The sequence below is a fragment of the Gopherus evgoodei genome, chromosome 1 (genome assembly GCF_007399415.2).
Source record: "Gopherus evgoodei ecotype Sinaloan lineage chromosome 1, rGopEvg1_v1.p, whole genome shotgun sequence".
Taxonomy (NCBI): Eukaryota; Metazoa; Chordata; order Testudines; family Testudinidae; genus Gopherus; species Gopherus evgoodei.
In genome coordinates this window covers 157,528,102-157,547,579 of record NC_044322.1, presented here as the reverse complement: position 1 = coordinate 157,547,579, position 19,478 = coordinate 157,528,102, and the positions used below count along the sequence as shown (strand labels likewise).

The 19,478-nt window shown below is 37.5% G+C and overlaps 1 long non-coding RNA gene across 1 annotated transcript in view; it reads left to right on the top strand.

Moving 5' to 3' along the window:
- The window catches only part of LOC115646371, a 107,636-nt gene that overhangs the window by 58,716 nt on the left and 29,442 nt on the right, over positions 1–19,478 (top strand). Inside the window, exon 2 of the long non-coding RNA XR_003999002.1 lies at positions 14,060–14,235. This is a non-coding gene — a long non-coding RNA (uncharacterized LOC115646371). The remainder of the gene's footprint in view (positions 1–14,059; positions 14,236–19,478) is intronic.

Here is a 19,478-nt window from a genome sequence, read left to right as displayed (position 1 = left end):
AAACGTAGAGATGGATTTTTTTTCTTGATTGTACACTCTGATCCCTTGCTGTTTTCTGTGAAACCTGTACGTTTCCCACCTTTCCTGAAATTCAGGGGGGAAGTGTACAAAGAGTATATGCCTGAAGTTTGATTTCATATTAATACTCCTGTTGAAGTATTAAAATGGCTGATCTAAATCTAAGATTACAGAATAGCATGGCATTTTTGTAGGATTTAGTTTATTTTAGTAAATCTTGTTTTGTGTGTGTGGTTTTCCAGTAGGTAGCCTGCTGCTTCTTTGGGAAGGCAGTGAAAGAGTCACTTTTTAAGAGAGGAACTTGTACAAGTAATAGGAAACTTACTTCTGAGGTGGAGCAAGTCAGACTTTCTTACTTGAGCAGGGCATGGTTGCCAAAGAGTTTATGACAAAGGACAAAATTGTACCTAAGTCTTTTGTACTCTGACAATGAATTGCCATTTCTTTGACATTTGGAAAAGGAAAGTGGTAACCATTTATAATATGAGTTGAGATATCCAATATGTAATTTGAGTGTCACTAAATTTTCATCAGGCTCCTAAATATTCTTAGTTTCCATATAGCAGCAAAAACTTTGAAAGCTATTGATGAGTATTGGAAATATACAAATGCTGTGAAATGACTAGACATTTCACAAAATACACCATTACTTTTTAGATACTAAAATAAACATTCATCATTTAGGTGAGATTGCAAAACTCATAGAGGTTGTTGTATTTGTGTAGGAGTAACGTCATACAGTAAACCTAAAATCTGAGCTGACTGAAGCTAAGCAATCGTTACTGGCTATAGACATTGTTTTAGCGAAATAATATTCTGTTGGACATGGGGATTTCAGATATATTACAGCTAACTAGGGAACAGTATTACATTTAAACATTAGGATAAGCTTGTTTTAATAATTTAGTGAACATACATATTTAAAGAGAAGACTTTTATGGTGGTAGACTGTATGTCCAGCATTCTTTCAAGAATGTCTAATATATGTTGGAAACAAATCCCAGTGCAGTGAAATCTCTAGAGGTATCGTCTGCACTGAAAGCAAAAGATTCTTGAAGTGCTGGGATATATTTTGCCTATATAACTAACTGACTTTAGTTCACCTCCGTTGTTAGAAAATAAATGACAAGGAGGATGGAAATAGAAATATATTTTAGTTAGAGGCATGGGTTGTGAGTGGGGTCGTGTTTTATAAATTGTGTGCCTTCAGGATTGTTGATATGGGTGAATGCTATGTATTACCTTGATGCATTTTACTTTAACTTGTATGTCTGCTATTCAAAGGCTTAACAACCGTTATGCCTGGAACTGCCTGACTTAAGTTTTTATACCTGGGGGTAGAGTCTATGGACAATATTGAATAAACTAGCATCCGTAGGGGTTGTCTAAGGTGGCAGTGTTCAAACTACCAGCCAAATTAATGCTTCAGAGGATTTGTATTATTTTGGTGTGCTGTCTCCAAAGGTTTAAAGACCTTGGGGGCGGGGGGGATAGCTCAGTGCTTTGAGCATTGGTCTGCTAAACCCAGGGTTGAGTTCAATCCTTGAGGGGGCCACTTACGGATCTGGGGCAAAAATCAGTACTTGGTCCTGCTAGTGAAGGCAGGGGGCTGGACTCGATGACCTTTCAAGGTCCCTTCCAGTTCTAGGTGATAGGTATATCTCCAATTATTTATTTATTTTAGTTACGACTATTCATTTATCCTGAAATACAGTAAACTAGGAATATTGCAGAGGGATGTAATTAGGCATTTTTCCCTCTGTTTTGTTTTGACTTTTTACCATCAGTGATATTACTTTGACCAGGGACACCAAGCTAGACAAGGAGAATGGTGACTACATGGTGGGGGGAAAAAACAGAAAATAATATAGTCATTGTTTTACTCCGAATTTATACATTATTCCACAGTTTTATTTTCCGATTAGACAGCTACACAACTTTTTCACATCTCTTGTATAGTTGTATATTTTCGGTAACCTCTTAGATTTTAATTTCATATATATTTATTGGATGAAATGAGAAAGTTATATTAAATGTTGTGGCTTTGTTAACTTTGAAGAACAAGTAAGATCTTGTTCAGTAATACAATTCAAGGTAATGCAATCCAATATTTTTGCAGATATCCCTTTTTATCATTCATCTTAAAATATGGATCTTTATAGCATTGTAGGTAGCACCTCTGGGACAGCCAGTAACATTTTCAAACTAATACTTTGGTTTCAAAGCCCAGTGCTTGCCACTTTATCAAACTTGACACAAAGTCAGTTTCTTTAGCCACTGCAATCATGCTCAAATCTCAGTGAAGTTCCCACTGTCACCAGAGGATTCAAATGTTGTACCTAGATAAAGGTACTTTAGTGGTAACCTTAAGCCAAACCTTCATCCAGTAAGATTGGGCTCATCCGTGGTGGGGTGTTTCTTCCTTATTTGCTATATGATGACGATCTATGTCTCTAAAACTCTTCCCCTTGTGTGCGCCTTGTAGAGACCCACTCACTTTCGAAGTATTGAAGAAAGAGCAAATGGAATCCAACTATAGCACACAGGACTCATGCCTACCAGGTGGGAATGACCAGTTGCCCTGAACAAAACACATTGCCACCCCTACAGTCACCCTTTAACACAATTGCTTTAAGATTCAAAATCAATGAACTGATGCATTTTACTCCACTGAGCCAACAGCTAATGCTACCTGATAATCCATGCAAATTGCACTCAAGGAAAGTTGTCAGTTAAGTGAGTGGGAAGCAGGTCTTCATGACCCCATTAGGCTAAACCTTGTACATGTAAGTGAGCATTGCCATCCGAAGACTTTAAATATGCCCAAATAATCAAATCCACTGGCTTCAAAGTTGCCCTCTGTAAGAAGTGGAATTGGGGGCAGGAAATGCTTGGTAAAACAGTAAGTGTTCCCTCTTCCCACCCATCCCTATCTTCCCCCACCCCTCGGGCAGAAACCACCTTTGGGCAAGTGAGATCCTTGTTTGAAGCTGAGATCCCATTATCAATTATTTTCCCATTTCATGCACACATGCTGGTGTACTGTTGCTGATGAGTGGGCTATATTTTTCATTTCTTGCAAGGGAAAGAACTGATATATTTTTTGTTTTAATAAGAAAGAAAATGCAAATATATGGACACTGCAAACTTGAGCACCATAATTTGACAGTATCTCTTTAACAGTTGCGAATTCTACAGAGCCTTTTAACCCTTGACATTCTATGCCTCACTATGTCCTAAGTCACATCTTTCAAGGGTAGATCTGTGCTTTACAAAGTAGCACTCAGATATGCATGGATCCACACACAAGTGGCTTTTTCTATGTACTCTTGGGTGTAAATACAGTGTAGGGCTGTCGGTTTAAAAAATTAAGTTATATATTTCTAAACAAGTTAATTGGATAGGAAATAGTGTTTATATATGGAGCCAACAAACTAGGCATTTTTCATACACATACTGTTAGAGGAAGCAAAACTATATTTTCAGAAAAGTTGGGTTGAGCAGTGCTTAGCCATGGGTCTTTTAAATGTATTGGTATTGTATTGTTGTGACAGAATTTTTCATAACTTCTCTTCTTGTATTAAGCAATATAGTTCTTTAGCTATAGTAAACTTCAGACTTCTTCCTTTTTTAAAATAAAATCTTTACTAAACTTTATGAAAGACACAAAAAATACAAAAAGATGTTGAGATAGATAATGAACGAAGAACTCATGCATAATGTACAGTACCCCGATGGAACCCGAAGGAAAGAAGTAAGGCACAGTATATTACTGTACATACAGGGTACTTTGAACGTGAAATTCAGGTGATTGCAGATATTGAGGAACAATTCCATCTTGTCATGCCTCAGGGAATAACATTCTCAGATTTTCAGTTCAAGAAATTAAGACTTTAAGACCGAGCACTAAGTTTTATGCAGTTTCAGCCCTAACCTGCTTGGACTGTCAATAGTTGGAAGAGGAAGAGATCTGCCATCCCATGTCATTTCTCAGTATACAGAGATGTACACAGAATTACTGCCGGTTGTATATTCTAAACTTTTTGTTTAGATCATTAAAGAACAAATTTGACTAAATTGCGTAATTTGTGTCCTCTTAAATCATTTTAGAGATTTGGGTATTATTTGGTTTTGATACACTTGTTTACAGTGTTGTGTTGGTTAGGATTCCACATAAACAAAATGCAAACATTATTGCTAGTACTCACAGTGCTGCTGCATACTTGCGGTTTAGCTTTTGCCAAATATTTCAATGTATAGCCACAGACTCGGTCTGGGTGGCATAATCAAAAACAAAGTCTTTCTGTTTCTATGATGACTTGTTTTTTAAATTAGGAGCATCACTGTATCATTTGAGAGTGGTGTCTGTGACTTTTATATCCCAAAGTGGCAAAGTACCACATCAATAAACAGATCTGAATGTATCTTCTTAGTTATAAGAACCCCACAATATGATTGCCAACTTACAAGAGGCATGGAAAAGACCATCTCTGCCCCAAGAAGCACCAACAGGCACAGATAAGACTTACTGCAACCAAGAGGACGCATTGACTTGATTTTGGGTTGTTTACTTTATCATTACTCTTTCCCTTTCTCTCTTTCACTTACTTGCATTTAATGTTGAGGTAGAGAAGGCATTTGACACATGAGTTAGTCTGTATGGACCTCACTAACCAATATGAGTCAAATGCTTTCTCCATTCATCTCAAATAAAGGGAGGCATATCATAACAGGGTACAAAACGTATCTTTCAACTTAGGAATTCTCCTGGAACATGCTTAAAATAAAAGTTCAAAATAAGTTTTGCAAATGTATTTTGGTACTTGTATTTGCACTCCTGCCCAACAACCCCCCAAAATCATCATAGTAATCAGAGTGCCTTTTAAAGTTAACAGTTAAAATGTATGGAAAAGGGTAAGTGGTGGTGTTTACACAGCAAATATTGTATTCTTGAATTTTGAAATAGAATTTTTTACATTGAATTGAGTTTAATAATAAATTGTGTTCTTGAGTTCTATTGTGGATTTCCCCCCCAGTTTCCCATCATGTAATGGGAGAAAATAGATGTACATTTATAGATTTTCATTATGCTCCCATGTGATCTGTGCACCCTTTCAAATTCAATTTCTATTGCATTTGACAGTGGAATTTCTCATTGCATTTTCTTGAAGTATTTCAGAAATAGTAGAAAGTAAAGCATATGTGATTTGTAAGAAACTGGAACAGAATTTGAGTTTTGAATCTGACATGAGTACATAAAATGTCTTAAATTGCTGAGGTAAGTAGCTATTGGTAACATAGGACCTGATCCAAAGCCTATGAAGTCAATAGGAGCCTTTCAGTTGACTTCAACAAGCTTTGGATTAGACTGATGATTTGGTAAGCAAACGAAGGCATCGTTATTCATTTAACTCAAATGCAGCCTTATGCTTTAAACCTGTTTTTATTGATAAAGGAGAGTGTTAGCTTTAATAGCAGGCTCTTCAGTTTTTAAAAGTACTGTTTGTACTTGGCACCAAGACAGTTGACAGAGATAGACAGCAGTGCCTCCTTTTTTTTTTTCTTTTTTTTTTTTTAACAGCCAGTTTGAAGTCCAGTACCTCAAAGAGTGCGGAGGCTGTTGTGCGAGATAATTGCAATTTAATACTTTTCTGGGTCCTGGAATGGGACTCGAACTTAAAAAGCTTTCTCTCCAGTGGGTAGAATACTACTATTCTGAGATATACTAACACAGATTGATGGAGCTACTGAAACTATTCTGTATGTACAGGAAGCACTATTTTTATTAGTCTACATTTTGCAAAAATGGGAACTGCTTTATGATTTGACTTTGGTGCTGGTTGACATGCTTGCATGCACTTTACCAAACAGTATATATTTTGTTGGGAGCTACCATTCCTCAGTTGTGAATGAAAAATAGCCATCAGAAAGTTAAATGTTTGGCTTATGCATAGCAGTTGTGGAATAATTCAATTGGAGACCTAAACAGTGCTGTGGTGATACAAATTCCACAACAGGAAAAATATTGACCATCGTTGAACTTCGGAGATAATAAAGATGCTGGTTTACTCCTGAATGAGAGAGGTACGGTGTCTTCTATGGATGCATTTTGGCTGTTTACACTGGTCTACAAATTAAAACTGTCCCCTGAGTCACTGGTGAAAGTTGTTAGAAATTATCAATATTTCCCCCAATTTTTTGGTGTGGATGTGGCCTCCCTCAAATGAGTTTTTAAGCCATGGCTTAAAGAAACTTCTTTTGACAATGAAAGTATTGTCAGCTAGAGCTCAAACGCTAAACTTTTTTGTGGAACGTTAAGAAGTTTGTGGTCTGTCTAGAGTCCTCAAGCTTCCCTGAGTCCTGGTAAAGAAATGATTTTGCATTAGACTCATTGCTTGATTATCTTCTGGTGATGGACCGAAGTCAGGTGTGCATGCTGATTCTTTTAGATCTCTAAGCATCCTTTGATGATATTGACCACAAACTGATGGTGCACTTCCTAAAGACCCTTCCAGGGAAGACGGCTGGAGAGTGCTTCTATTATTTATTTTTTTGAGAGATTCCAGAGAGTGGCGTGTGTTGACTGCATATCAGCTGCAGGTGTTCTATTGTAGTGGTGACGTTCTGTGTTCTTTTGTCAACCCTCCATGTATTGTGTATGTGAGATGAGATTGTGAGGCATTTTTGGCTATGATGCTTCCTGTACCTTCATGACATATCTTCCTATGTCTCTCACCAGACCTAGATAATAATTTCCCTCTGCCTGGCAACATTTGGGCCTTAGGTGGGAGTGAACTGGTGAAACTCAGTCCTCCTAAGACTGAAGTGATGCTGGAAGGAAGAATATGGACCGGTTAGCAAGGACAGTGTCTGCCCCATAAATTGAATGTCAGTCCATCTTTGGTCAAGACAGTTTATATGCTGCGGATTGTCCTGAATCCCCAGGTAATGTTGCTTATAAACCTTCTTGACCAAAGGTGCGCAAACATTCAATTTACTGGGCAGATACCATCCCTGACACCTTCAAATTGCCACAGTCATCTGTGCATTCATGACATTTTAGTTTTGTAATGTTGTATCATAATTTACTGGTTACTGTTGAAGGCCAGTTTCTCAGCTGGTGTATACTGATGTAAATAAACTTCAACAGAGCAATGCCAGTTTACACCAACTGAGATCTGGCTTTTCAGCTATTGCACAGCGGCCACTTCCACTAAGTTTGGTGTCAGTCTTAGGAAATGTGTGTATAACATCTATACTCTAGGCTGCACTAGCTCCCTGTTTGTTTACAAATGCAATTTAGGGTATTGATTTTGATCCCTGTGTAGTTTGGACCTTGCGAGACCCTCCTTTTCTCTCCCTCCCATCATATCCCCTCAAGGTAATTGAAACAGCAGTGGTGCTTCATTAAAAGTTCTGATATAAATGTCTCTCTGGAATTGGGCCTTTATATTACAGGGCCCTCGACTCTGGAACTTGCCCCCCTCTGGAACTTGCCCCCACAAATTACGCAATTTAGTCAAATTTGGTTCTTCAGCCTGCTGACCTCCAGAGTACACTTTTTTTACACAGATTTTTTGCTTGAGCATATGAGAGAGCATGATTGAAGAAACGCATATGGAACTGTTTGAAGAGAGGAGTCAATTTAGACTGACTTTCTTTTAATGTAGTATATTCACTTAGAGCTTGTTTGATAAGCACAGTTTTATAAACCGAACATAAATGTGTGCACAACGTGTGTAAAACACTATCTAATGTTTTGCCTAGAGCAGTAATACTCAGACTGAGGCTCAGGAACCACAAGTGGCTCTTCAGTGCGTCTCCTGCAGCTCTTTGCAGCACATTATATTAAAATACTGTGTGATTTTAGTTACTAACCAATCAGAATGCTTTTGCTATGTTATTAACCAATTGTAGAAAACTTGGTCAGTCATTTTGCTGTGAGAATCTCTCGCACATGCACAGAGAGAGAGAGAGAGTAGATGAAACAATGAATTCACACTATTGTGGCTCTTTTGGATAATGTTTATCACCAGTTTGGCTCCTGAACCACTGAGGTCTGAGTATCACTGGCCTAGAGTGTTTCTTTCATTATAATTCAGGTCTCAAAGTAGTATATCTGGAAAGAACCTATTATAGCTCAAATAGACTTGTCTTTACAAAACACTAGTAAACAAAACCAAAAAACATCAGAATACTTCTGCTTAACTGTTTGAATTGAAAATACAATATGGAAGACACACAAAGAGTAGAGGGGAAGAGAACTTCCTCTTATCCATCATTTTGCCTGTTTATTTTTAGGACACTGCATTTAGGTTAAACAAAACTTTCCCCATATTATAAGCTTAAAAGGCAAATATTTCAACATTCTAGAATACTGAAATCTTAATAAGTCATTAAAAAATAGTTTCCTACATTAATGGAAAGAAAAAAATGCAGCCTAAAGTTTGGTTTAATTTCTTGGCTGTCTACTGTATGTTGATGGTGCTTTTTGAGTTTTTTCTGTTGCAAAAACAGTACTTGTCCTTTTTTAAAAAAAGAGGTTTCACATTTTGAGGCTCACTATATCTTTTGGTATCTCAAATTTAAAAGTAAATAGTAATCAGTTTTACCCCAGTATTATAAGAGCTAAAATTCTAAAATGGTCTTTTCAGGATTTCATCACTCCCAAAGAAAAAGACCAAGCCAAAGGATTATTGAGCATTTTCTGTTTTGTGTACTTCATTAAACAGATTATCTCCATTAGAATGACAAGCTGTCTGCTCTGAAGTTGTAAAACCTGTACTCCACATAGCTTCACTTGCAAGCTAGTCTTGAGTGCTCTGATCAAAATGCTAATGGCAAGATGAAATGCAGCCCTGTGTTTTCCCTTCATTGCCAGTAGTAGTACTTTTACTTCAAGTGTGGGGCAAAAGGGCATCTACCAGAATGTCAAGCATGCTCCTGTTCATACAGGTCAACCTGTAAAAGAAAAAAATTAAAAGGAAGGAGGGAGATATTGAAAAATTCAGCTCCTGCGAATTTGTTTTATATTGATTAACATAATTGCTACATCTTATGGCAGAAACTTTGTATGAAAAGGCATTAATTGTAATTAATTTTTAGTCTATCCGACATATTTGATGGTAGCTCTGATTCATGCTATTATATTCTCTCTTCCTTTACCCACAGCAAAACAAACTTAATTTGATTCATAGCCTCAGAAAAAAAACAACTTGAAATTACTCACATGGTTATGATTCAGCTTGACATGGAATCCTGTCCTTCTCTATCCTCCCCTTCTCCCACCCAAACCACCTCCATCCTTACCCACAATATATTTGTCATTGCAGTCTAAAAACGTGAGTGGCACTTTAAAAACAGGGTAAAAGAAATCCTTTTCCAAAATGCTGTATAACTTATGTCTACATGCATTTAACAAGCTTTTCCCTGTGCTAAGTGATATGGAGGCAGTAGCAGTATTCTGTTTGTGTGTTAAAGTAACATGAAAAGCAGTACTGTATTATAGTCTGGAGATTTACCTGGTTTTAGAAGTAGGCACAGGTAAAGCAGCTTGCAGTACTGTATAAATATGCAGCTATTCTCACATTTATAAAGCTGATATTTCAGAAAAGGAAATATGGTTATTTTAAAGGGGATCCTGTCTCATGGGGATTAGTGATTTTAAACAAAAACAAACAATAAGAATGTGTCTTTCACTAGGGAAAAGTAGAAAAAATAGTTAAGATTATTTGTTACAATCTAAGTTTTAAAACTTTTTTTTTGAAATGTGAAAGCTGTCCTATCATGAATTTATAGACGTATGCCCTGTTTCCTACAACATGCACCAGATATTCTTTTCCTCTAGATGATCATCACATTGTTGAACCCTATCCACGACTGGGAGTGTGAACATTAAGCCCTGATCCTAGCAACCATCACCAAAGTTATCTGAGTGCCTTCCATTTAAAACCAACAGCAATAGTTCACATTAGTTACAATATGAGCTGAAAGTAGAATTTAGCCAAAGCTGCAATGAATGGCTTTGTGGTAGGTGAGATACAAAAAATTATTAAAAGTACTATTTTACATGAATCCGGGTTTTGCTATTCACAGGTGCTGAGCACCCACAACTCTGGTTGAGATCAGTAGTTCAAGGCCTCTGAAAATTGAGCCCTACAGACATATAGCAATAAGCTCTAGAGACTTCATTCATGTTGATGCTATTTACCAGTCATCGTGTGTACAACATCTTGCACAAGTTGGAGGGAAAGGAAATTAGCCAGGAATACTGGGATATCCTCATACTCTTCAATGAAGACTGAAATGCTGCCACCATAAACTTACTGTCACTGGGATGAGTGTATGGGTATCCAGGACTTTCTTTTGTAACAGCAGGATCTGCAGTGCAAGCATCAACCACCTGATGTTTCAGATGTCAGGCTTTTTTTTAAATGGCATGTATATAATAGAGCCACAGATTCCTCAACCAAATGTTAGTTTGCATGAGAGGCACAACGTGTGTTCCAGTTGATTCAGCCTGAGACTGAGAGCCAAGGACTTCTGAGTTTTAATCCAGGTCTACCACTAACTTTCTCCCTTGGTCTCAGTTTCTCCATTTTTAAAAGGAGGCTAAAGATATCTATTTCATAGAGATATTGGGAAGATTAATTAGTTAATAAGCAGTTGGAGGTATAAATTAGCTCTCATCTTTTTGTGTGTGTGTTCTTTGACTGACTTTTCTTGTCAGATAATTCCCAAACCAACATATTTACATTTTCTATGTAAATACCATACATACCAAATACTACTATGGAATATTTTGGTTTTGTGTCATCTGAGTCACATATTCTTCATCCTCAAAAAAATTAAAAATAAAGATTGGTTATTTAATTTCTTATGAACTTTACATAAAAATATTCCAGCTATGAAACATATTTTTATGTGAAGAATCTCATAATAAATGTTATGGGGCAAGGCAGAGAAATAATCCAGATTTTTTTAAAGGAGCTTCTTCAGGTAAATCTATTACCCTAGATCTCTTCTGAAAATGAACTGAGATTATAATCTGGGATTATTGACTAGGTAAAACATCTGTAAAAATCTGTCCCTTTTTACTTCTTATGTTGTTATGCACTTGGCTTTAAAGAAGATGGAGGTACCTGTTAGCAGATATAGAAGGAGTCTTAAGTTTTTCAGTAAATTAACTTGGTATTGCCTTGTTCTACTTAATATTTGCCCGAATAAAGCTCATTGTAGGATTTGGGCCACAATATAGAATATACTGGTAGTTTTGCAACATGAATATAAAAAACTCAAGTTATAAAATACATGGAATTAAAATAAATTTTCCTTCATTTTTCACAAATGGCAGTCAGTAAAAGATCTCGGGTATTTGTGGGAAAATTTCAAAATGACTAAATGTACAGTATGTGGTGGTGTCATAGCCATGTATGTCCCAGGATATTAAAAACAAGGTTGATGAAGTAATATCTTTTTTTGGGCCAACTTCTCTTGGTGAGAGAGACAAGCTTTCGGAGCTACACAGAGCAGAAGTTGGTCCAATAAAAGATATTACCTCACCCACCTTGAATATAAAGTATTATTTGCTGTGTATTGCAAATCTTATTAGATAGACTGATTCCTATTTAAAAACATTAGGTGTCTTTTGTTATCCAAATGCTTCACCACTAGTTTGGGTGAGGGTGAGGGGTTAATAGAAAGATTTTCTAGGATAGAATTTTGGCATTTGGGGATTTAATATTTTGCTGGAAATATACCAAGCAGCTTTTAACATTGGATTAATTATCCTCTGTTGAAATACATTTTAGTACTCAACTGCGGTGCCTACCCAAATAGATAGCTAAATGTGGCTTGAGGGCTACATAATAAATGTAGTTCCTAGGTAGAGGACTTGGTGAAGAGCAGTGGTGGCCAGCCTGTGGCTCCGGAGCTGCATGCGGATCTTCAGAGGTTAATATGTGGCTCCTTGTACAGGCACCGACTCTGAGGCTGAAGCTGCAGATACTAACTTTCCAATGTGCTGTGGAGGTGCTCTCTGCTCAACCCCTTGCTCTGCCCCAGGTCCTGCCACGACTCCACCCCTTCCCCCAAGGCCCCTTCCCCAGACCCTGCCATGTCCTCCCCTCTGCCCCCTCCCCACCAGAGCCTCCTGCGCACTGCAAAACATCTGATTGCAGCGGGCGGGAGAGTGGGGAGGGAGGGGGAGGCACTGATTGGTGGGGCTGCTGCTGAGCAGGAGGGGCTGGAATGGGGTAGCGGATGGGGGGCTGCTGATGTATGACTGTGGCTCTTTGGCAATGTTCATTGGTAAAGTCTGGCTCCTTTTCAGGCTCAGGTTGGCTACCCCTGGTGAAGAGTGTTACATTCAGAAAAACTTGGGTTAATTTTCTAAGGGATTTAGTAGATTGAAAAAAATAATTATGATAATCCCTGTATTCTTAGAAGTTCCTTGTAATTATAGGTTTACACTGAGGCAAACGTTCTTCAAAAAAGTATGTTGTTCTGGTCTGGGCAGCGGTTCCTGACAGATGATGTTGACATACTGATGTTTTCTGCTATAGAATATGGGCCTTCTTTTTCACCTGGAGGAACAGCTCTTTTAGATATCCAGAGTATGCCGGAGAACTACTGTAAGTCTAAGGCTCTGAATCATGTCTACAAAGGATCCTACTCCTCACTGCTAAAGAGGCTTTTTGTTCTGTGGAACAGGGGCGGGGGGAAGAGGCAGTTTGAGTCATCTTAAATGGTTTGTCCTGGCATACATTTCCTACCCATAAATTGGGATTGGCAAAAATCAACAGTGGCAAGAAGCCTTGCATTTGTCCCAGACTAACAGCAGTTACTGCAGTCATGTAATGTTCATACCCATGTGCAGGGGGCAAAAGTGAAAATAAAATAGGGTACAATTCTGAGTGTTAAAAGACAAACACTGATTCTTTTCAAACATGTGTTGTCCCTATGGCCTGTACATTTTTTAAAGAGTTATAGATAGCTATGATCGCCAATATCTTTTGCGTTGCCAATTAGACTTGTAGATTTCTTACAAACTATTCCTTTTTTGTGGAACAAAACCTTAAAATCACAATAAATGAAGAATTAATTGGTAGTGTCTAGTCTTTAAGTTGTACGAATAATAGAAATTGTACTGAACGAAGACAGGAGGAGTAGAGTTGGTTGTCACTGGTTATTTTACATATTTAAATTACTCTGTATTTTTCGAGTTGAGATGAGTGAACCAATACATAAATCGAGGAGGGGTTACATGTTTTCCTTTGCTTTGAAAATCTCAACTTCAGAGTTGTGGGGTGGGGGGGTAAGAGAGAGATTTTATTTTAGAAATGATATTTAATTACAAGTCTCACAATTGACTGGAAAAGCTTGTTTTAATTTTATTTTAGAAAATAGACATTGGTGGGGGCAAAGAATGAGTTGAGATAGTGGATATGTAAACCAAATCTCAATATGAGGATTTAATTGAATATGTGACAGACTAGTCTAGTTCTGTGTGTCCCTGTGAGGCGAGGGGGTTTCCTGCTGTAAAGCACTTGCAGTGTTCAGCCTGGGCGTTTTCGATTTGAGCTTGCTGCTTTTTTTTTTTTTTTTTTTTACTCAATGAGTGTCCTTTATTTAACCCCGTCAATTCATAAAGTTCTCTGCGGTGCAGTTCGGACTGCCCTGTCATATGACTAAGACTGTGATTGGTCAGCAGCTAATTGGCGGTTCTCTATAAGAACTCCCTGCATTAGAGCTAACTGAAGCTTTCCTCTCTTCCACTGCTGAATTACATGTAGATTGTAACTCTGAGATTAGAGTGATTCAGCAACATGTGATAACAAAGTTATCAGTGCTGTGGGTTTGGCCAAGCTGTTGACAGACAATAAAGCCTGCTGAAGCCAACTTGGATTAATGAGCGTCACCTATGAACTGGTAACTGTCACATTGAGAATGTTTACTGTATAAGAAGAATGCTGTTTAAAATCTTTGCCAGGAACGTGTATGGACTTATTATCCTTTTTATTTCTTCTCTGTTTTGTCACAGGAATGAAATGCTGATAGCTCCTTACTTTGGAGAGTGACTGAAAGAAAACAGATCATTCATACAGTTTACAACAAAGGCATTTTATAATCTGATTTGTCTAGCTGTGATGAAGAATTTTAGTTAATGGAAGCTGCAGCAGTCTGTCACCAGGAAATATACGACTTTATTCAGAATGGGTAAGTGTGAAATGACATTACCTACTAATGGATATCATCTGGTCCATGTTATAATTATAAAATTGCTTGCAGATTCCTAGGAGTGTAACTCAGATAACTTGGAAAAAACACAAACCTGGTTACTCAGTCTAAAGTTAAATATAGATTTGAAAATGGCTTTTTGGGGCTTGGAGGGAATGTTTAACTCACTTTTATTTTTTTCTAAAGGGAGAAATTTACTAAACAGTTCTAGAAACTATGGATAAAGTGAATTTAATGCATATGGTTGTGATGTTCCTTTTAGATAGTTACTTTAAACAATGAAATCTTTGATTCTTAATAAAGAGTGCAAATAAAAACTTTTCATCAACATAATGTTTAGTAAATGTAGAGCTTGATGACTCAGGTGAAATGGGGAGGCTACTTACCTCAACTACTGGTTGTATATTTTTACCAGGAATTGATATGTATATAAAATGAGATTTTTAAAACTCTATTTCATTAGTTACTGCTTGATTAATTTGGTATGAACATAACACAAAATATGGTGTGACTGTCTAATTTAATAAATAAGAAGACATGACATTCCATACCTGTCACTTGATTAATTAGTACATACTCCTTTTATTTCCTAAGAGAGAACTAAAATTTAGCCTGAACAAATTGAATCCTATGAATCCACCTAGTGTTGTAATAATCACAACCTGTATTTGAAAAAAAAAAAAAAAGTTACTTGTACTTTTAAGTGTTTTCAGAATGTCCTCAAATGAGGACAAAAATAAAAAGCTACAGTGGGATTTTGAGACTGGTTTCACTTCTTTCAGTGGCTATCAATGCCTTCTTAATACTGCCTTAAAAAAGGGGGGCAGAGGGCGTTAGATGGTAGAAGGATGGCTATTTTATTGTCTAAATTGTTCAAACGCTTTTCTTTATTCCTAATACAATGTTCGGAAGCTCTTTGAACAATACTTTTCATAAAAATAGAACTCAAGGTTGCTGAGTAGCTAAATTTATTGCAAAAATGAGCAGGAAATGTCTAATAAGAGGAGCAATAAAAAGAATAGACTTTAAGATAAGAATGTCTTTTAAGGGCAGTGTTCCCTAGCGAATAAGGAAGAATGTGACCCAACCTTTGCAATCAGATTCTTTTTCTTAGTTAAGGTGTGGCCAGGCAACACCTGGGAAAATGCTAGTTGTTAGCCATAAGCAATCTGTGTTTAGAGGTTCTATATACTCTTTGAAAATCATGAAATATCTATAATTAGGAACATTTCACTTATTAATCTGCTAATTAATATTTCATAATAATCCAACAAATGCAGGAAGTTAAAATTCTGCCACTAGTACTCTTCCCCCCCCCCCCAAATAACTCATACTAAAATATTTGAAGTCTAAAAAATACTATTTTAATGGATTTGTCTGTCTTTAACCTAATGACCTACCCGCATCCCTTTTGGTTTCATCACCTGTTCTGAAATACTTGTGAGAGTGAAGACTGGCTGACTGATTCAAACAAAAGGGAAATATCAGAAACTAAATAAACATGTCCTTTAGATCATGTCTATTACTTTTCTTTTGTTTTGTGACATACTGTCAACTCTTTCCAGTTTATTCATAAAAAGCTTACATTTTGAAGTGTGAAATCTCTCACACAACCACATTTTACCCTACTTCTGGTAGTGTATGTTTACTGTCTAATTTTCGTTAAGGTAACTAAACTAATGAAAATATTTACAGATGCTATAAAAAGAAAATCCTCTGGATGGTTGTATTGTGCAAAACTAAAAAGAGCACTTCCATCTTGAAAATAAACTTTGCTAAATATGTCAATAACTACATTTGTAGGTTAAATTCTCCCACAGGTGCTTAGGTACTGTGGGGAGTGGATAGAAGTATCTACATACATACAATTATTTGTTTTTTAGTTTTAAGATTCTAATTGACATATGCAAATATAAACTACTAAAAGTAATTTTTTCTGTGGGAAGGGGTGTATAGAGAATAAAGAGAGGGCATTTCCATCACAAGCATAAAGATTATTCGGGGCATCCAAAGAATCAAAATATTGTTTCCATGGCAACAGTGTGCATCTAAAGTACTCAGTTTGGCAATATCACTAAAAACTACAGACTTCCAAAAGTAGTTTGTCATTAGATTTGGGGGAGAGAACGCAGTGCTTGCCTAGGATGCATGCCATAGTGCACAGCTCTTCTGAATAGTGTTGTCTGGAAGTGCCAGGTCAAAATAAATTCTGGGCTGCTTCCACCCATGTAACTTCATTATTTTGTTTAGTGTCATAAAGCATGTGAGTGAACTCAGAATTTGGCCCCTTTTTCACTAGGACAAAAATTGCTTTCCTTGCACTTTCAGTTTGCAAGGTGGGGATAGGGGGAGTCATTTTAAGAGCTGGAAGTTTCCACAGGTCTGGTGTGTGTGTGTGTGTGTGTGTGTGTGTGTATGTGTGTGTGTGTGTGTGTGTATACACAGACATATACATATACATTTTATATATATAATATTTCCAGTGGGAACAACTTGAACTGGTTAGACTATGTAAGTCATTTCAACATCTCAATAGATTTTCCTTAACATATGGTTGTGGAGGAATGTTCTTGGTAGCAATATGGTACAGCGCTTTGGAGAACATTAGTCATTTTCCCAGAAATGACATTAGAGGTTCCTGTGCATTTGTAGATAGTCCTAACTCAAGGAAACTGTATAGGGAGGTTCCATCCTTTCTAGCCTTAAAGATCTCTATTATTATTTTTTTTTTCAAAAAGAGAGAAGCTGCTTAACCCTAGACTTGTTCATCTGTGCTCTTGTCCTCAGTAGCAAGGTCCCTTTTTAAAGTTTTCCCTCTGTTTTAGATCTGAAAATCGTATATTCTTAAGTGAAAATAATTCTGTATAAATATAATTTCAATACAGAAATATTTTGTTCACCCAGCTGTAAGCTGAATACTGTAGACTATAGTTATGCACCTTTAACTGTCAGCAACCCACTATAAAATAACTGAAGAGGTTCTCCCTTGGGGGTGATTATTCCATTGTGTTTGGTTTGATTTGTTCTGAAAAGTTACTTATCATAGCAAGAGCTCAAAAGCTGACTTAGTGTCACTTCTTTGCTTGGGGATATGAGAGAGGAAGAGAAACCCATTTCAAACTTAGAATATAAAAAATAGTTGTCTGTCAATAAAACATAACACATCTCAGCATTGCATATTTAGATTTTAATAATTTGAGTTAAAAACAATATCAATGTATTGGGGAAAATCTGTGTTAAACACTTCTGAATCTTCATGAAATTGCTGATGTTCTAATTGTAAATATGGACACTTCTGTTTATAATGCTAAAACATGTCAGGTCTTATGTTGACAGCTGTCACACACACACTGCCCAATGCTGACAAAAATTGTCCAATGGCATAGATTTCCAACTGCTTGATTCATTGTTAGAGATAGAAGCATGTATGAAAAAAAGTCCCTCAGAAGAGGTTTTTACAGAAAATTGAGTAGTCACAGGTAGGCAAGAGATAAAGATCTTTTATGGATGGAGACTGATTGTTTCTCTCTCTCTCTCTCTCTCTCTCTCTCTCTCTCTCTAAGTTCAGGAATAAATGAACTGTAGAAGTTTAGTATGGTGCCACAAGTATCTGTAGTAGCTTAGGAAATGATGGTCAATAATTTGATTGAGCCTGAAAAAAAAAGATGAATAATGAGGTGACAAAAATTTGAAGAGCACACCATTAGTTATATAAATTGAGGCTAGTAAGGAACTTCTGAAGGACCGAACCAAAATTAGGTGCCTGGGCAACATATCAGAAGAAATTCAGTATAAACAGGGTCAGGTAATGCACTTTGAAAAAAAACATTGAACTATTTGTTCACATAGTTGGGTTCTAAATTAACTACAAGCAGGGAGGTGCACAAAACAGATAAAGCTCACAGAAGGACAGTGAAAGGCTGAAAAGTAAAAATATTAGTACTATATAGGTTAGAACGGGTCAGCAACCTCTGGCACATGGCTCGCCAGAGTAAGCACCCTGGCGGGCCAGGCCAGTTTGTTTACCTGCCGCGTTGGCAGGTTCAGCCGATCATGGCTCCCACTGGCCACGGTTCTCCGTCCCAGGCCAATGGGGGCAGCGGGAAGTCACGGCCTGCACATCTCTTGCCCGCGCTGCTTCTCACCGCTCCCATTGGCCTAGGATGGCAAACTGTGGCCAGTGGGGGAGGGATAGCTCAGTGGTTTGAGCATTGGCCTGCTAAACCCAGGTTTATGAGTTCAGTCTTTGAGAGGGCCACTTAGGGGTCTGGGGCAAAAATCAGTACTCAGTCCTGCTAGTGAAGGTAGGGGGCTGGACTCAATCACGTTTCAAGGTCCCTTCCAGTTTTAGGAGATTGCTATATCTCCTATTATTATTATGGGAGCCATGGTCCGCCAAACCTGCCGATGCGGCAGATAAACAAATTGGCCTGGCCCGCCAGGGTGCTTACTCTGGCGAGCCGCGTGCCAGAGGTTGTCGACCCCTGGTTTACAAGAAAGGCAAATGAAGTGATAGAAATATATAGAATAATCAATGGTAAAAGGTTTACTAGGGAATGCTTATTTCATTGTGTCACAATACAAAAGACATAATACAACCCCTAAGTGCCTGGGATTAGGAGAAAACTTCTCCAGTAAGTGTAATTGTCCATTATGGGGTATTTATACCTTTTAATGAAGCAACCAGTACTATCCACTGTGACGCAGGATATTGGACTATTAGGCTGATCCAATACGATTCAGATATTTGTGAATTTGGAATTTAGTTTCTCTCCATAAAATGACAATATTTACCTACTTTTGTAAAGTCCTTTGGACATTTCTGGTTGAAACATGCTAGATATACATGAAGCTATTTATTGCTATAACAGCTATCATTGTTTCAGTGTTTATAATTTCCATTTAAATGACTCTGGTCATTGACACTTTAGAAATTAAGCAGGTCTAGCATGATAATGAAGTTTGGTTGCTATTAAAGTTATCTTGGCAAGAGACTACTACTCCCATTAAGAAACTGTACTTTTCCATAAATGCCACGCGTGCACAGAGTGAAACTGAGCCTTTGGGCCCTGTCTTGAAACCGATCCAGACGCAGCTTTAGTCAATGGGATTTCTGTGTGGATCAGTGATGGGACTGGGCCCAAAGGATTGGTTTTTTGACTGGCATTCCCAAACTATTTTGGAGAAAGAAAGCAGTTTGGTTTCTGAATGTGTGAATGGTG